The sequence below is a fragment of the Cornus florida genome, unplaced genomic scaffold (assembly GCF_030987335.1).
Source record: "Cornus florida cultivar Cherokee Brave unplaced genomic scaffold, ASM3098733v1 CherokeeBrave_3.0.0_Hap2_Chr11, whole genome shotgun sequence".
Taxonomy (NCBI): Eukaryota; Viridiplantae; Streptophyta; class Magnoliopsida; order Cornales; family Cornaceae; genus Cornus; species Cornus florida.
The window spans coordinates 49,880,151-49,898,707 of NW_026775581.1; positions in this window are offsets into that span (position 1 = coordinate 49,880,151).

Here is an 18,557-nt window from a genome sequence, read left to right on the forward strand (position 1 = left end):
TTTGCCCGTTGGGGGGTTGGATTTTGCATCGGTGGTATTTTTAAGCCATGGACCATTGTAGCACATCCTAATAGGTAAGTTACGTTTGCGTGGGTGGTTGTTTCTGGGCAAACCTTCTTCTTTGGTGAAATGAGCCTCCTATGGACTCATTTTGAAACTTTGTTGCATAATTTGATCTGGGGGCTTTCTAGACTTTTCACATCAGTTTGATTTTCTTCTTTCAACATGGTCGCTTAGAAAATGTGATTTTAGGGGGGGTTTCTTCTTCGTATTTTTCTAGAAAATGTCGTTTTGATACCGGAAATCCATTGCAAAGTTCAGCTTCTAGTTTTACATTTAGCAGCTTTATGACCCTCATGACCAGATTTCATGGAGGGGCATTTTGGGCATTCTACGTTAAGGTTTTTTTGAATTCTCTTACGAGTCACGTAGAAAACTCAATTTTGGGAGGGATTTATTTTTTGTGTTTTTCCAGAAAAATTCATTTGATAGCCCGTTTTTGCTCTCAGTTGTGGACTGATCCTGAAGCAATTTCATGTAGCAGCTTTTTGGGTCCCTCTTGACCTAGGCTGATCTAGGGGCATTTTAGGGATCTTACAACATGTTTTTCTCCGTTCCTTCCTTAATGCCAGGTAGTAAATGTGATTTTAAGGGGGTTTCTTCTTCGTGTTTTTCAAGAAAAACTCGTTTAAGGGTTCGTTTTTAGCCTCCGTTCTGAGAAAAAATCAAATGTTGCTTGCTGTAAAAACACTATTCCTGCCCAGATTTGTTACTTAGAAAATAAGTTGATTTTTTTGAAACTTTAAGGCTTCATATCTTCATCATCCGGACTCCAAATTAAGTGATTTTTGAGTCTAAATTTATTAGTTTTTGCTGGTCTATATAACGGTATGCACGGTTGCATCAAAATATCTGAAAAGACCATTTTACCTCTTGTAAAGTACCCTTGCCGCATTGATTTCAAACCCAAAAGTTTGATTTTATGAAATGTTGGAGTTTCATATCTTCTTCATCCGAGCTCTGAATCAAGTGATTCTTGAGTCCATCTTGATTAGTTTTTTGTTGTCCTTCCAGTGGTGTGCTCAGTGGCACCTGAGTCCATAGTTTTCAAAAATGACTATTTTGCCCTTAGGGGCTTATTTGTCTTATTTTTGGTCTTTTGCTTCCACATCAGTTCTCATTGAGTTCCACGACCTCATAGAAGGTCACTTTGACTTCTTAGAGTCTTATTTTCTATTTTTACTTCTGCATTTCGGATCCGTATCGGATCAAACTATGGTTCATCACAGGATGCACTGGCTTGAAAAACCAGGGCCGTCATTGGTGGTATCAAAGCTCCTAGGTTCAAAAACCTTAGGACGACGGGTTTTTGGGTGCATATCATGCTTGTGTTGCCATGCTCTATGTGTTTAGTTGCTTCTTGATAACTTGTTTACGTGCTTATGTGGACGTATGTTTAGAAGTTTACCTTAACTATCACAGCATGATACATATGCTTGTTTACCTTAGTACATTGTATATACTTGTAGATCTCAGCATGTTGTATGTGCTTGACTGCCTTAGCATACAGTATATATTTGTCGGCTTCAGTACATTATATATGCTTGTTTGTTTTAGCATATTGACTTATGCTTGTCTACTTTAGCATATTGCATGCACTTGTTATTCTTAGTATGATAGTATGATGCATACATTGACATGCCATATATGACCTTACTATTTGTGTGAGTATGTAGTCTATTGCTATGTTACATGTCAACTGCTTACTTTTATGTCTTGTTTAGGCATTGTGGGTTGTTCCAGCTTGGTTGGTTGAGATTGATTCTAGGGCATCATGTCTTGGGATTTCGTGGTAACCTTGATGTGGTGACGTCATTAGGGTCTTGTTTCTAACATCATGGGACGACGAGTCGGATTAACTCGAGTCCTTCCTTGGGGATTGGAAGTTTTGTCTTTGTAGGCCTTAACGGCGAGGTTCCCGTGCCCTTTCTTATTAGAGTGGTGGTTTTATCTTGTGTGGCGTTAGGATTCCACCTTGTGTTTGAGCCAGTCTTGGGAAAGACCTGTAGACTCTTTGTTTCGGGAACCCTGGTGTTCAAACTAGGAGATGATTCACTTCCTTGCTGTGAGGGATTGGACTCATCTGGGTTTTTGGGATTCACTTTAGTGAGTTTGTTCTTCTGAGAGGCATTTCATCCCTTCTTGCTTGTGATTTTACGGGATTGTTATTTGCATAGTCATTCCTACATGTTTATGTGCCTTGTTGTTTTGAGAATGCCTTAGAAACATGTTAGGGGATGTGACTATTTAATGGCTATGTGCTGGTATAGATGGTGTGTTTTCCATTTACTATATCTGTTTGTCATGCTAGCATCATAGGTGATGTATAGTATATCTCTGATGCTTGAGCCCTATGTGATAGGTAGCATATTTGATTACCCTTGTACACTATGTGTTTAGTTGTTTGGTGCATAGAATTTCAATTATGTTTAGTATACTTGTACCTAGTATGCTTGCACGTTATTTATTTCATTCCGTTTGGGTTTAGTATACTTGAGCCTGTATACTTGTCTAGAATGGATTTAGTACTGTTTAGTATACTTGCGAATGTATACTTGTACATATATATATATAGTATTTCCATTTCGATATTTCTTAGTATACTTGTGAATGTATACTTGCATATGTATATATATGTTTCATAACTAATTATTTTATTAGTTTACTCTTTTTTATCATTCTACACTGTGCTTGGGGTTATATGACCTTGGTTATCGGGATTGTGTGTATGAGCTTGATTCGATGTCTTGATTCCTAAGCGTAGCCTTATAGTAGGTCAGCTTTAGGATGACGTGGAAGATTTTGGGTGCATTGTTTTGTTGGGAGTCGTTGTGACTAGGGCGATGATGATGTTGTTTGATTTGTAAAGTCCGATCCATTGGCTTGAAGGCATAGACTTGTCAGGCTTTGGATTCGTGACTGGTGTGGTTGACAAGAGTGTTTTGAGACTTGTGGTTGTCAGTTTTTCCAGTATTGAGGATTTAAGGCCTTAAGCGTAGCGGTGCCTATGACATTGTTGTCAGAGTTTTGGATTGGCCAGAATGGTCTGGCCGGACATTTTGCACCATATCGCAACTCTCACAGAATGCCTGGTTTCTGTGGTACTTTTGGTAATGATCATTTTGACATTGATGTCATTTGTATCGATAGGTTTCACGAGTAAGCTTGTTGGGGGCAGGTGATGAATTAGGGCTTTATACTGTTGTAGACACTAAAATTTAGTGGGCTTTGGTTTTAACGAATGGACCCATTAAATATAGGCCTAATGTTTAAATAAATTATTTAATTTACTAAGCTTGGTCCACTTAAATTATTTAATTAACCCAGCCCAAATAATTAAATGAAACGATAATTATTCCTAATAAAATATATTTTGAATAATTATCTTTAAGGATAATTATCACAATATAACCGGCCCGGCCCAGTTACAGTTTTATCCTTATCAGGAGATGACACGTTTCATCATCCTATTAATCCAAGAAGCCTATAAATAGAGGCCTGGAGGAAGAAAAGGGGAGAGGATTCAGAATTCAGAAGTTTACAAATTCAGACACAAATTCAGAATTCAGAAGTTCAGAGACTCAGAATTCAGACACAAATTCAGAATCGAAACCCAAAAGCGAAGAACATCAAGCACATCCAACAACGTGCCGTTCTTCATCAAATTCCACAGTGATTCAAGAACAAGCTCGTGCAGCCCTTGGATCCAACCAACCAAAAACAAGGAGATCGAATCAGAGGACCATTCTTTGATTGTAAAAGATATTACAAAGGACTGTACTCCACATTCATAAATTAATAAAATTCTATTTTGCTCCATATTTTGTTTCTATCGCAGACTTACAAAATTTGTGTGTACAAATTTGTGGCACGCTCGGTGGGACTTCCTTTGCCTCTCATCTCTTTCTCCTACCATCAAGTTTCTTCTCTATCAGATTCTATGACTCCCCCTAAGATTCAGACAGACAAGAAAGCCCAAAAGAACATCGCTATTGCAAAGGTCGACGCTAAAGCCACCATGAAAAGTGGCAAGAAGACCAAATTAAGCGATGGAAGTACCTTGACGGGCCCTGTGACACGTAGCAAGTCCCAGGCGATGGCGTCATTCAAACTTCAGCAAGATGTGGTGAAAACTAATCCTGCAACACCGGCAAACATGAAAACTCAACATGTCAAAAACCTTGACATTGTTCTAGAGGAGGTTCCACCACCAGATTCACTTCGTTCTATCTATGATGCTCACTCTAGTGTCGGTTCACCCCCAGAGTCACCACGTCAGACTTTGGAGCAATCAATCACTTCAAGGAACGTGGATTCTCAAGGCCTATCATACTCAGATGTGGTTGCTGCTATGATGACTGGAGCTGCTACGGTGGAGGAACAACTAGCAACTATGGCTCATTCCATTGAGAACCTCACAAAGACTATTGAAGAAAAGGACTTGCAAATCGCTACACTAATGAATAAATTGGAAGTTCAGACCTTCGGTGAAACACCAATGCCATCTGGGAATTGTGCAACTTTCACACCACCACCGTCTGGGAAACCTACATCTTCCACAAAAATACTAACGGAGAATCCTAATTCTACAGCACAAGGTACTCACAGGGAGAATCCCAAACAGACGCCGGTGACAGAACAAGCGACCAGTCAAAACCAGACGCCGGGGATAGAACAGGCGACTGGTCAAACCAATCATACCTTTTCTTCAGTCTCTTCATTATCTGTCGAACAATTGTAAGATATGATAATGAATATAATCCGAGCTCAATATGGTGGTGTCTCACAGAGCACTTTCATGTACTCAAAGCCCTATACAAGGAGAATCGACAGTATGAGAATGCATGTAGGATACCAACCTCTGAAGATTCAGCAATTTGACGGAAAAGGTAACCCCAAGCAACACATTGCCCATTTTGTCGAGACTTGTAACAATGCCGGAACAGAGGGGGACTTACTAGTCAAACAGTTTGTCCGGTCCCTTAAAGGAAACGCGTTCGAGTGGTACACTGACCTAAAGTCAGAATCAATTGATAGTTGGGACCAGATGGAACGAGAATTCTTGAACAGGTTCTATAGCACTCGTCGTATTGTTAGTATGATAGAGTTGACTAACACGAAGCAATGGAAGGATGAGCCTGTAATCGACTACATTAATCGGTGGAGAGCCCTCAGTCTTGACTGCAAGGACCGTTTGTCAGAAGTATCTGCTATGGAGATGTGTATGCAGGGAATGCCTACATTCTGCAAGGCCAAAAACCTCGCACATTTGAGGAATTGGCTACGCGTGCCCATGACATAGAGATCAGTATGAAATCCCATGACAGCAAAAGTCCCGTGACTATAGAACCACGCAAAGATAAGAAGGACTAGAAGAAGGGCGACAAGTCATCAAAAAATGCGGCTAAAGATTCAATGGCTATCTCAACCACCCCAATCAAGATATCTGTTAAAGATGACAAGAAGGATGATAAAAAGCCTCGCCAGTTTCAAGAGAGGGAGAGACAGCGTCCTACGCTAAAGGAGTTAGAGAAGAAAGAATACCCCTTCCCCGATTCCGATGTTCCTGGCATTTTGGAATGTTTACTTGAAAGTAAAGTTATAGAACTCCCTGAATGCAAACGTCCTCTAGAGATGGGACGTATCAACGATCCAACATACTGCAAATATCATCGCATTATCAGTCATCCAATTGAGAAGTGTTTTATCTTCAAGGAGGTGGTGATGAATCTGGCAAAACAAGGAAAAATCTTGTTGGATACAGACGAAGTTGTAACTTCAAATCATACTACTGCTACTTTGACAACCTCTGTCATGGGGAGTGCTCGTTCTCAACCTTTAACTTCGGAGGTATCTTGCACAACTATCCAGTTTGGTTCATTGGAACCAATCCCAATCTATATTGGCCAAGGGAGTGTACGTGACATTTCAACATTTGGAAGGGATTTTCCTCAGGATGATGAAGAAGGATGGACTCTGGTGACAAGAAAGAAACCACGGAAGTAACAAGCTAATATTTTTCAGACTAATTATTCTGACAGAGGGCAAAGGAAGAAGAAACCCCAATATCACCATAAACAGTCTGGCCATAACAGAAAATGGGTCAAGAAGACACAGTCAACTAAACACACCTCTATAAGCAAAAAGAGTCAGAAGCCTATTACTTTGCAAGAGTTCTTTCCAAAAGGATACCTAACTGACGAAGTTGTAACAACTTACATGGTTTCAACTAAGAAAATAAGCCTTAATGATGAGAAGAACGAGGATCAAGATGAAGTCTAGACTGTAGAGAACCATAATACAGCCATCATTGAAAAATCTGATGATGATGAAGTGGTTAGAGGTACGTTTGAATCATGTTGTGCACCAATTGTTTTCACGGACGAGGATCTTCAGTTGGGTTCGAAGCCGCACAATTGTCCTCTCTTCGTCTCCGGTTACATAAAAGAACGAAGAGTTACTCGTATTCTTGTTGATGGTGGCTCGGTGGTGAATCTAATGCCAAAATTTACGATGAAAAATCTTGGCATCACAATTGACGAGTTATCGCGTAGCCGTCTTATTATTCAAGGTTTTAACCAAGGAGGACAGAGAGCTATCGGCATGATTCGAGCAAAGCTAACTATTGGCGAGCTCCAAGCAGAAACCTTATTCCATGTGATTGATGCAAAGACGTCCTACAATTTGTTGTTGGGAAGGCCTTGGATACATAGTAATGGCGTCATTCCATTGACTCTTCATCAGTGCTTCAAATTCTACAAAAATGGCGTACAAACGGTTGTGGTGAATCATAAGCCATTTACAGAGGCAGAATCTCATTTTGCCGATGCCAAGTTCTATATCGATCATGATACACCTTCGGAAGTGCCCATCCCAAGCCTTCCGTCTACACAAGAGATTCAATCTACAAAAGCAAAAGAAGCATTAAGTGATCCACTAGACGTTTCAGTGACAGACATTGTAAAGGTAGCTAAAACGCGAGGGGTCTCGATAAAAGCACATCGGACGAAACCTATTTTAAAGTATGTTCCAAAATCTCAGCGACAAGAAGGGCAGGCACCTGTTATCGAGATAATTGAAACTAAGGAATTTAAATTAATGATGTCACAAACCAAGGAAAAAGAAGATATGCAAAAGCTTAAAGGAAAGTTAACTCTTCCTCTCCCTAAGAGTCAGAAGTCTTCGCCTTCCAAGTCTCCGTTAAAAGGGTTCGTGCGGCCTTCTCAATCTATGGTTGATCATTTATCACTTCCAAAACAAAGGACCGACGAAGGATTCGATCCTAAAGCATACCAACTCTTGGCTAAGTCGGGGTATGATTTTACAAATCCTACAAGCCTTGGAAAACTGAATGCTGAGGTCACCGGTGAGAAGGTGCACGGCCTCAATGAGACATAGAAAAAGTTAAAAGATCAAGGCCATAAAATCATTTCACCTAAGTCGGTCTCGGTTTCGTAGCTTCTAAGCCACTTCGAATTCAAATCACAAAGAGGGATAAAAAGTCAAGCACCTCATACATTGGGTTTGAAGAAGTTGAGGATGAACAAGTTCAGCAGACTGGGCATCAAAAATCAGTCTTTGACCGTATAAGAGCTCTATGCGATCGAACATCTGTATTCAACAGGTTATCAAGCCGAGAATCAAATGTTTCAAGTTCTCATATCAGCAATTTGCCTCTTAACTCTGTTTTTAACAGAATGAGCTTTCATGACCAAGGAAGAAAATCTGCACAACCTCAATCTCGAAAGTCAGTATTTTCTCGAATTGGTACTATCCATGATGCACCACTAAAAAACAGCAAGATTGTGAAGTCAGAAGAAGCTAACATCGACGTGGTGAATAATAGTGAGGTTCAGAGCCTAATGCCTTCGCGAATGAAACGTAAGACAGAGATAGATGTCACCAATGATTTTACATTGAAAGCTCGAAGGTGAACCATTGTATTTACTAATCAATCAGCAAAAGTGGATAGAATAGAAGGCACTGGCGAATCGTCTTATGTTACTTCATACCACATCACTGTTGAAGAGAAGCCTGACTGTGAACAACCAGATGATATCGAGAAAGCTCCACCAACATTAGAAGACGGGGGGCAGGCTACTGTTGATCAACTCAAAGAAATCAACTTAGGAACTGACGATCAACCCAAACCAGTTTTTGTTAGTGCATTCCTAAACCCCTCAGAAGAAAATGATTACTTTCAATTATTGTTTGAGTACAAGGATGTCTTTGCTTGGACATACAAAGAGATGCCCAGTCTTGATCCTAAAATTGCAGTGCACAATCTCGCTGTCAAACGTGGGACACGTCCAATTAAGCAGTCTCAACGTTTCTTCCGTCCAGAGCTAGTTCCAAGGATAGAGGAAGAACTCAACAAATTGATTGAAGTAGGGTTTGTCCGTGAGGTCAAATATCCAACATGGATTTTGAGCATTGTTCCAGTGAAGAAGAAAAATGGACAGATTCGAATCTGTGTGGACTTTCGTGATTTGAATGAGGCATGCCCAAAAGATGATTTTCCTCTTCCCATCCCTGAGCTCACTGTAGATGCAACCATTGGACATGAAGCTCTCTCTTTTATGGATTGTTACTCTGGGTACTATCAGATAAGAATGACTCCGAGGGACGAGGAGTTAACTGCCTTTCGCACTCCTAAAGGCATATTGTTACAAAGTTATGCCCTTTGGACTAAAAAATGCGGGAGCAACATACCAACGCGCTATGCAAAGGATCTTCAACGACATACTCCACAAGATTGCTGAATGTTATCTTGATGACTTGGTGGTTAAGACAAAAGAACGAAGAAATCATTTACAGGATTTACGTACTGTCTTTAATCGCCTTCGAAAACATCAACTTAAGATGAATCCCCTTAAATGTGCATTTGGTGTAACTTCAGGGAAATTCCTGGGATACGTCGTACGTCATCGTGGTATTGAGATTGATCCTAATAAAATTGAGGCCATTCAAAAGATGCCGCCACCAAAGAATTTACGTAAACTTAGAAGTTTACAAGGTCAACTTGCGTTCATTCGTCGGTTCATCTCAAATTTAGCGGGTCGTTGTCAGCCTTTTAACCGACTCCTAAAAAAAGATGTTCCATTTAATTGGGACCAATCATGCCAAAATGCTTTTGATAGCATCAAAAAGTACCTTCTCAATTCTCCGGTATTGGGAGCACCGGTACCTGGAAAGCCACTCATACTTTACATTGCTGCGTAAGAAGAATCGCTGGGTGCCTTACTTGCTCAGAATAATGAAGGACATAAAGAGAAGGCATTGTATTATTTAAGTCGCAGACTCACCCCGACGGAGCGAAATTATCCTCCAATTGAAAAAACATGCCTCGCACTTATCTTCACTTCTAAGAAATTGAGGCATTATTTCTTGGCTCATACGATACATCTTGTTGCAAGAGTAGATCCTCTCAAATATATCATGTCTAAGCCGGTCCTTTGCGGACGATTGGCGAGGTGGTCAATTTTGTTCAACGAATTTGAAATTATTTATGTGCCATGAAAAGCAGTAAAAGGACAAGTCTTAGCTGATTTCTTAGCTGACCATCCTATTCCAGCCGATTGGGAAATTTTTGAAGATTTTCCTAATGAAGAAGTCTTCCTTGTGGACATCCTCCCTCCATGGATGATGTTTTTCGATGGGGCAGCATGATCAGATGGGGCTAGAACAGGTGTAGTTTTTGTTTCTTCAAAGAGACATGTCATTCCATACTCTTTTGCACTTGCTGAAAACTGCTCAAATAATGTAGCTGAGTATCAAGCCTTGATTATCGGCCTTCAAATGGCGAATGAGATGAACATCACGGACCTCAAAATATATGGAGACTCTAAGCTGGTGATCAACCAACTTCTTAAAGAATATGAGGTTAAGAAAGATGATCTAGTACCGTACCATCGTTACGCCTCTCATTTGGTGGAACAGTTTGATAGCGTCATACTAGAGCACATTCCAAGAAAAGAAAATCGGATAGCTGATGCTTTGGCAAATTTGGCTACAACATTGGCGTTAACTGATGAAGACCTGGTTGATGTTCCTGTATGTCAAAGATGGGTCTTGCCACAAGTCTTGGAGGATAAATTTAAAGAAAGTAATGTGGTTTCTTGTTGGACACAAGAGGAAGAAGACTGGAGAATCCCTATCATTGATTATCTGGAACATGGAAAGCTTCCCGAAGACCTACGCCATAAGACTGAAATACGAAGGCGAGCACCTCGTTTCATCTATTACAACGATACATTGTATAGGCGTTCCTATGAGGGCCATTTCCTTCGCTGCCTTGGAAATGATGAAGCAACGCATGCAATGAATGAGGCACATTTTGGGATTTGTGGAGCTCATCAATCTGGTCCAAAGCTGCACTTTCGCGTCAAAAGAATGGGTTATTATTGGCCCACCATGGTCAAAGATTGCTTGGAGTATGCAAAAAGGTGTCAAGCCTGTCAATTCTATGCCAACTTCATACACCAACCACCGGAACCATTACACCCTACTGTGACGTCATGGCCGTTCGATGCATGGGGATTAGATGTAGTTGGTCCTTTAGAAAAGTCTTCAAAAGGCCACTTGTATATCTTGGCTGCAACTGATTATTTTTCAAAATGGGCGGAAGCTGCGCCCTATAAACATGTGAAAAAGGAAACAGTGGTTGACTTCATCAAGTCCAACATTATTTATCGATATGGTGTCCCTCGATACATCATCACTGATAACGGGACGAATTTTAAAAACAGTTGGGTAACTGACCTTTGTGAGAAATTTGGATTCAAACAACGTAAATCCTCCATGTACAATGCCCCTGCAAATGGTCTCGCAGAAGCATTCGATAAGACTCTATGTGAGCTATTGAAGAAAGTAGTCAACCAAACAAAGCGAGATTGGCATGAGCGAATGGAAGAAGCATTATGGGCATACCGTACTACGCACCGGACACCTACTCAAGCAACTCCATATTCTCTGGTCTATGGCATAGAAGCAGTTCTTCCATTGGAACAACAAATCCCTTCATTAAGGATAGCCATACAAGAAGGTCTTACAAGTGAAGAAAATGCCATCTTACGTCTTCAAGAACTAGAAGCATTGGATGGAAAGAGATTAGAAGCTCAACAACAGCTAGAGTGTTATCAAGCTCGACTTTCTAAAGCGTTCAATAAGAGAGTTCGACCTCGGTCATTTCAAGTTCGAGACTTAGTATTAGCTGTTCGTAGATCAATTGTCATAAATCGCAAGGGAAATAAATTTGTATCCAAATGGGATGGACCGTATGTTATTCGCGAAGTTTATACTAACGGCGCATATCTCATTATTGATAAAGACGGAGTAAGAGTGGGGCCCATTAATGGCAAATTCCTGAAGCGCTACTACCCATAAAGGCAATGCTCCTGATCGTACGAGCTTAAACTGCACTATGCTCCTGGCCTACATGAGTTAAAACTGTGATTGCCAAAAAAAAAAAAAAAAAACCCTTATCTCTATTTTAACTACGTGATGACTTGATCCCTCTTTTGAGGGTACGTAGGTAGCTTAGACTTTTATTCTAAGTTCAGTGCGCCAAAAAAAAAAAAAAAAATTCTTTATAAACTCCTGGCCCGCAAGAGTATAAACTGTGAACGGTGAAACAAATAAATAATGATAACATCTTTATAAATAAAATGGAGATAATAAATCATTTGTTTTATTGCTAAAATTCAAAGTTACAACTTTTTTTGGAAAACAATGATGATCAATACTAAAATTCCATAACGATAATTTCGTCACGTTCTTGCCATAATATCTCTTCCAGTTGCTTCACTACTTCAAGATCGCGATTCAAGATGACGTTAGCTTCTTCTATTGATTTTTGATCTTCCCAAAGTTTGGTGATGGCTTCCTTCTTTTGAGATAACTGTGCATCCGTTGTCGATATGAGGACTTTAAGCCCTTGAGTCTCTTCCCTGGCTTCTTGCAATTCTTTCACTAATCTAGCTTCTTTAAATTCAGCTTCACTCAAACTAGATTGAAGTGATTCTATACGCTTAGCACCATCATCTTCTATAGACCTAGCGTTGGTGAGCTGTGCATCAATACTGGCCAATCGTTGGGATTGAGAGTCTGAAGTCATCATACAGGCATATGACGAAGATGTAACAATATAATTGGCCGCATTATTGGTATATGAGTCAATTCGCCTCTTCAAAGCTGAATGGTCTCCAGGGAGTTTTGCGAGTCCTTCATAAAGTGTTTGAAGTTTAGGTGCTCAAGACGGTATTTTATCGGTAGGAGTATCGCGTATGATATTCTTTATGAAATCAATAAAGAATAAAGCAGCACGACGATGAACATCAAGAACGATCTCTTCCGCGTTGAAAATTGACATTTCAGAAGGGGCAACACGATGCAAGGGAGGACCCTGTTCTCTTAAAATCAAAGAAGGGATAACTACATGATCTTTACCAATATTTTCAACCACCTCCATAGCTTAACTAGTCACTTCAGCAACCCCCAAAACATCCGAGTGTTGACTATTTCTGCTTCTTTGTAGTGAAATCTCTGTACCTTTTCTTATCGCAGTGGCCAACTCAAAGGCAAACGGTCCATAAATAGATTCTTCACTACATGTTGGGTTAGCAACAATGACGACATCTTCCCCAAGAAATCCCTTGCTGTCTTTTATCTATTAAAAAAATAATAATAAATAATGGTAATTTGCAGTACAAAAAAAAAAAAAAAAAAAAAAAAAAAAAAAACACTATATATATATAATAACAGTTACCTGCATAGGTTGTGAACTGCTAGGTACCCCAGTAAAAAATTGATCAAGAGAAGTGGCAACACATTCCTGTACTGAATCAAGTCTCACTTTGTCAGTGACATGCTTCCAATTACGATCCTCATCATAAGCTTTCACATCCTCATCTAACTCTATTGACAACTGACGACGGCGACGGTTATTGATTAGTGGTGGGACATCTTCTGCTATTTGGTGATGGCTACTAGATCCTCCAACAACATCACAATCGTTATGAGATTTGATGGTTAACTTTGGCACTGGCTTAGATGGGAGATTTGACTTCAGCCCCTTAATTAAAACCTTCCTGATTTTAGTTGGTTTCTCTGGTGGGGAAATCGTGTGTTTAGATTGCTTTGAGGTAGTTTCTTTCTGTGTAAATGGATCAATATATACGCTGGACCACCATTTGGCATATGCTCTGGTAACTGAGGATTTTTGGTGGCTTAAGGTTGAAGGAAGCAACGCATCACAACCAAAAGAATAATGAACGGATGAGTTCCAATGCTTTAACAATTCCTTTAAGGTGCAAGTACGAAAGTCATTTTTTAATTTTCCAGAAATATCTTGATGGTACCCAAATTGTCGGCTAAATCTGTGTGGACTATACGGCTTAATGATAAGACGATCATTTTGGCACAATGTCAAATAACATGATCGAAGATTGATTAGGGTGTCAAAGTCAGCCTTTGTCATCTCGCCATTATCTACAATAAGTCGCTCTTTTGATGATCTTTTAGCCATTCGAGTTAAGTTTATTCCTTTACATGATCTGAATAAATTTTGGGCTTCAAAATGGTCAAAGTATCTTGCTCCTCCTTCGCCTGCATATAATGTCATTCTAGGCCAATAGTTGGTATTATGAATGGTGAAATTAGTTCTGAAATATTCACTCAACCATCCGAATACATAGTGAATAGGAAATATTGCAGAGCAGCTTCCAGGATCTGGTGAGGAAACAATCTCGTTCAAGCCTCTGCAAATATTGGCCAGAACCGGGATGGAAAGACAAATGTTGCAACCATCTGCTAACATGCTTGCGACCTTGAAAGTCCCAGGACGGATTATGTTGCCAGGGTGTGCAGGTAAGGCAAATTTGCAGAGCCAACATGCTAAAAAAACAGCGAGATAAGTGGTGTCTCTCGATGTTTCATCTACACCAAGGTTGAAAAAATACTTCTTTCTCTTTGGTGGACATCAATCGGATAGGAAGGATCACACCAGACGGATTTTGAGTCCTCATAGGGCGGTGAACTTTATTTTTTGTTGATTTCTTTGAAGGTTTGGCATGTCTTGATGCACCTTTAAACCAGAAATTAATCCAGTCGGATATCTTCACATTCTGATCTCCTTTATACTTCTTGGAAAGTCTGTAGAAGGCCAAAAATAGGTGTTGACAACTCAAAGGGATAGAATTTTTGTTGTTGCCAGCTCTTGATAGTTCATCTGCACAAGGAATAACTTCATCATAAATTGTTCCTTGGTGAGGGAGACCACCTAGCATATATAGATCTCGAAGAGAAATTGATAGCTCGCCAATAGAACAATGAAGTATATTAGTGGCTGGGCACCAACATTCAAGGAATGCTTTGAATACATCTTCATGACGATCATAGGAAAATAGGGAGGCGAATAAAGCACCATATAGTTGTTGTTTTGATAGAAAGTCGTGGAAACGCGCCAAGACATCTTCTAACCACTCCCAATATAGTTCGGTGTATAGCAATTCAGCAGGAAGTTTATAGGGAATACTCCATGATATTTCCTTTGCCTGAACATTAAGACCCAATAGTGAAAACTGGTTTTCTTCAATAACTCTCTCATGAAGTGAAGAATTTAGTATCAAGGCTTTAGAGACAATAGATTCTTCATTAATCTGATCAGGACCAAAGTCGGTGAGTTCGCATGTGGCCGTGCATGTCCAATGAGATGAACAATGTTTATTGTTAGAATCAGGCACTTGAATAGCATTGCGACCAAAAAGTGAGTCATATACACTTAATGTCGTTCCTTGGACTCGTTGACTATTTTTGCTCTCTAAGATAGTCAGCTTTTGCTTTGCGAAATACTTGAACACCACCATGATGGATACCAAAGCTCAAATCGATGTTGTCTAGAAGGAGGATTCAATTTCTGCTACGGTTGACACAAATCAAGTTGTTATACCCAATCAAGCCCTGCAAAGAAAAAAAAAAGGGGGGGGGGGGGGGGGTTAGAAAAATAAAAAAATAAAAAAAAATTGTTCTCCTACATGGGTGGAGAGAGGAAAAAAAAAAAAATGTCCTACATGCGTGGAGAGAGAGAGAGAGAAAAAAAAATAAATAAAATAAATAAATTCCTACATGCGTGGAGAAAAAAAAAATAAAATTTTCTCCTACATGCATGAAAAAAAAAAAAAAAAAAAAAAAAAAAAAAAAAAAAAAAGAAAAAACACACATACCAATTATTTGTGATCTGACAAGTCTTCAGAGATTTTTGGAATTGATATCAAACCCTACAATATTGAGGGTATATATAGGCAACAAGATACCTCCAAGTTGTATTGGGATTTGGACAATTCAATTTAAATAGGAAAGTACAATTAAGATGGAAAAAAAAAAAAAAAAAAAAAAAAAAAAAAAAAAAAAAGAGAAAACTTCAAGTCCCACTTGGAAAAAGAGACAAGTCTTATCAAAATTGGGACTTGAAGTGGGGGCAATTTGTAGACACTAAAATTTAGTGCGCTTTGGTTTTAACGAATGGACCCATTAAATATAGGCCTAATGTTTAAATAAATTATTTAATTTACTAAGCTTGGTCCACTTAAATTATTTAATTAGCCCAGCCCAGATAATTAAATGAAACGATAATTATTCCTAATAAAATATATTTTGAATAATTATCTTTAAGGATAATTATCACAATATAACCGGCCCGGCCCAGTTACAGTTTTATCCTTATCAGGAGATGACACGTGTCATCATCCTATTAATCCAAGAAGCCTATAAATAGAGGCCTGGAGGAAGAAAAGGGAAGAGGATTCAGAATTCAGAAGTCTATAAATTCAGACACAAATTCAGAATTCAGAAGTTCAGAGACTCAGAAATCCAGAGACTCAGAATTCAGACACAAATTCAGAATCGAAACCCAAAAGCGAAGAACATCAAGCCCATCCAACAACGTGCCGTTCTTCATCAAATTCCACAGTGATTTAAGAACAAGCTCGTGCAACCCTTGGATCCAACCAACCAAAAACAATGAAATCGAATCAGAGGACCATTCTTTGATTGTAAAAGATATTACAAAGGACTGTACTCCACATTCATAAATTAATAAAATTCTATTTTGCTCCATATTTTGTTTCTATTGCAGACTTACAAAATTTGTGTGTACAACTGTCATGCTACCGTACAGGTTGTGTGCGGGCGAGTGCTAGTTGCCATCGATGCTACCTTACATTACCTAGCTAATAATGTGAATGTGGGCGGGCACTTGACACTGTGGGTGCTACCACACCTTAGGTACGTTGTGGGCGGGTTCTAGTCAGTATTCGTGCTGCCATGTTGTTTCTGGTTGTGTTCCTTGTTTCGATGTGTAGTTGCCTTGATCTCCTTGGGGTGGTTGACATTGGGTTAGTATGTCAATTTGTTGGAGAGGTGTCTCACGGTTCGTGGTTTCGTGTCCTTTCGTTGATCTTGAGACCTTTGGAGTTGTCCTTGGGTACTTTATGATCTATTCCTTGGTGTGACCTTGTGTACGGTCCTTGTTCGGTTCTTCTGGGAATGTTCCTGATTTCGGGGATGAAATCTCTTTCAGGAGGGTAGGTTGTAATGACCCGGTTATTTCCTTCCTTTCCTTTTTCCTCAGAATTTTACGGATGAATTTTTTTCGTTGAAAATTCTTTACTAAGTTCAGTTTCTCGTCCCTTAGTGTTGTCTCAAGTGCTCGGAAATGGTTTCTCGGACTCTTTTCTTTGGATTGACAACTTCCTTTGAGGATCGAGTCATTTCCACATTTTTCGTTTTTTGACACTATTCACTTTCGTCTTTTTCCCTATTTCGTCCTTTTCCTATTTTGTCTTTTCCCCGTTTGTCACCTTGTTGGCGTAACCTCACTCTTTGTGTTCGGAGTTGGTTTTTTACTACACATATCTTCATTCTAAGTGGTTTCCACGAAATACGTATCTTTACTTTTGCAATAAAGTACTCTGGTTGCTCTCGGTGTCTATAGGGGCATGGATACACAGTTTTTTAGAATTTTTTTCTTTTCTTGGGGTGTTTTTTGTAAATATCTTTTGAAGATATTTTATTTTAGGGGTTTTTAAGAAAATATTTTTGGAAGATAGTTTCATTCTAGAGCATTAGTGCAATTAACCCTTTTTGGAGAGGCCATTTTACAATTAATGAAAGTTATTGTAAAATACTTCGTCTGGAGCCTGGATCCTCGTACGGGATTCATTTTCACTTTTCGTTGACTCGTAAATTCTTGGAATTTCCTTCTGGTCGTTTTTCTTCAGTTTCAGGGTTTTTGGCCCTAATTACCGCCGAACTTGTTCGGGGCATATCTCTCGACTCGAGACTCGGTTTTTGATGTCGCTTCTTCCATTATTCATATTTTCACATTTTGAATCTTTTTCATTCACAGAGTTTCGCCGTTTGAGCACGTCTACTCAAATTTTACTTTTCCGAACCTGACGGGACCTGTTCGGGGTACTTTTTGAGATTTTCTATAAATAAGGGGACTTAAAATTAAAAAGTCATCTTCTCCCCTCTCCATGCACGACCAGAACCTTCTATGGCAACCAAAGGGGCCAGTCAACCTTCTTCTTTCATTTGAACCTTCTTCCCTTTGTTAAAAAGTCGAAGTGCTTTCACATTTTGTGTTTGTCTTGACCACGCGCATCTTTCCCCCTTATTAGAACCCATTTTTGGCCAAATTTTGAGTTCGGGTTTGAAGTCAAGTTGTGATTTTGATGGGGCTTCTTAGGGGTTCATGTATAGTCGGATTCGGAACACTTTTTTTTCGGTGGGCTTTTGAGATTTTAATCTCAAATCGAGGTAGGGGATGTTTTAGGGTTATATTAATGTTGTATTGATTGTTATATGAGCATATACAACTTGTGAGCATGCCTTGTTCAAGTTATAGAATTTAATTTAATTATTTTCTTTGTTTAAGATTTAATTCTCATTATGCTAGGCAACTTAGAATTAAATTGTGGCATACTAGAAATTTAGGTCTTAGTATGGTGGTTAATATATATTAAATTGGGGTTATTTGAATAAGAATTGCAAATTTTATTTAATATTTATCTTTTGTGAAAGTTTAATTCACCTAGTTGTATCAAGCATGGAATCAACTTGTAATGTGATATTAAAGTAAGCCTTGGTGAGTTCTTTAACATATATTAAATTGAGGACATTTAGATATGTTTGAAAATCTAGAGAAAATTAATTAATTAGCTTAATTAATTTTATTTTTAAGTGTTGTAGTTACTTAAATTGATTTTGGGTATAATATATGTGAAGACTATGCTATGTTCCTTAACATATATTAATTTGAGTTTATTTGGGATTAATATGAAATCTAAACACTTTTCATGTTAGGTTGAAAATCCCTTTTTAATATAGTGAAATTAATTACCTTGTGAGCATATTACTAATTAGATGTAGAATTAGTACTTGGGGCCTCCTAAAATAGTAATTGGACTTAGCATGATATAGAATATCATTGACTTGTA